Source organism: Colletes latitarsis, unplaced genomic scaffold (assembly GCF_051014445.1).
Source record: "Colletes latitarsis isolate SP2378_abdomen unplaced genomic scaffold, iyColLati1 scaffold0039, whole genome shotgun sequence".
NCBI lineage: Eukaryota > Metazoa > Arthropoda > Insecta > Hymenoptera > Colletidae > Colletes > Colletes latitarsis.
In genome coordinates, this window is record NW_027488389.1 from 25001 (window position 1) to 26590 (window position 1590).

At 45.3% G+C, this 1590-nt stretch overlaps 1 non-coding gene across 1 annotated transcript in view; it reads right to left on the minus strand.

Moving 5' to 3' along the window:
• LOC143350771 (small subunit ribosomal RNA) overlaps positions 1-418 on the minus strand; it is a 1933-nt gene extending 1515 nt beyond the window's left edge. Inside the window, exon 1 of the ribosomal RNA XR_013081241.1 lies at positions 1-418. This exon is cut by the window's left edge and continues 1515 nt beyond it. This is a non-coding gene — a ribosomal RNA (small subunit ribosomal RNA).
• Between the last annotated feature and the right edge of the window lie 1172 nt (positions 419-1590).

Here is a 1590-nt window from a genome sequence, read left to right on the forward strand (position 1 = left end):
TCGAACCCTGATTCCCCGTTACCCGTTACAACCATGGTAGGCGCAGAACCTACCATCGACAGTTGATAAGGCAGACATTTGAAAGATGCGTCGCCGGTACTGGAAGACCGTGCGATCAGCACAAAGTTATTCAGAGTCACCAAAGCAAACGATGAACGAACGGACAATAATGCCCGTCCAGACCACCGATTGGTTTTGATCTAATAAAAGCGTTCCTCCCATCACTGGGACGAACTCTGTTTTGCATGTATTAGCTCTAGAATTACCACAGTTATCCAAGTAAATGTGGGTACGATCAAAGGAACCATAACTGATTTAATGAGCCATTCGCGGTTTCACCTTAATACGGCGTGTACTGAGACATGCATGGCTTAATCTTTGAGACAAGCATATGACTACTGGCAGGATCAACCAGGGAACTTGAGTAAAGTTCTTTTGTAATATTCTCTCAATTTTATTCTTCGTCGCCGACTCTGAAGGAGAACGGACGACGACACATAAAAAACTCCTTCTTTCAACATCAAATTTTAGTCTTTCGTTCGAAAGACTTGAGAGCCACCTCTTCCTCTCTTGTGTTATAATATTATATATGTATAGAGAGGGTACCACCAAAAACCCTCTCCTTCGTTTAGTTTCTTTCACTTTTCCGAGAGCTCCCCAAACTCTCGTTTATTTAATTTAATTTCATTTTTCGAGAGAGCGACCACCAACTAACTCTCTTATATTTGCTTTTTCTCGACAGAGCCACCACCAACTAACTCTCTTATATTTGCTTTTTCTCGACAGAGTCACCACCAACTCTCTCTCGTTTATATTTGCTTTTTCTCGACAGAGAAACCACCAACTCTCTCGTTTATATTTGCTTTTTCTCGACAGAGTCACCACCAAACTCTCTCGTTTCGTATTTTACTTCACAACAGAACATTATTGTATAATGGTATCCCACAACGACAAAGTACGTAGAGCTGCGCTCATGCTGAACATCTCGGGCACTTATTCACGCTGGGCATCGATCGTGGAAGCACGTATTGCCAGGCCCGAAGACTAAGCATTCATGCTGGACAAAAACGAGAAAGCGCGTATGTGCTGGTCGAGAAAGCACGTATTCGGCGCCGTACTGTTATGTCGAGGTCAGACACCTGTATTTCATTCTTTGCTCACTTTCCAGAGTACGAACCGTAGTTCCATACAATTTTTGCCTTTTAAGCTACGCTCCGTAGAGTGTAGTGCCAGTTTATGGTTTTCACAAAATTTTCAATCGCTCGGACTGAAGAGTTGATGCTCGGATAGTACGAGTATACATATTTTAAACGTATACAAGTCACCAACGTCACTCGAGACGCTTATACCACTTCAAGAGCCATTCGGTCAAAGACACCGACTCGTGGCAATGCAGTGTGGAGAAAGTCTGGAACGAGCACGATACAGAACAGTCAGGATGAAATCCCGAGGAGCGACGACTGCTTCTCAACCGAGGTCGAAGAATAGCCGTACGCTCGACGCTGCCCCGACCGACTCGACCGGACCGTCGCTTCTCTTATAGGTACCGAGGCGCCCGCCGGAACGCCGGCGACGCACGGGCTTACGCAC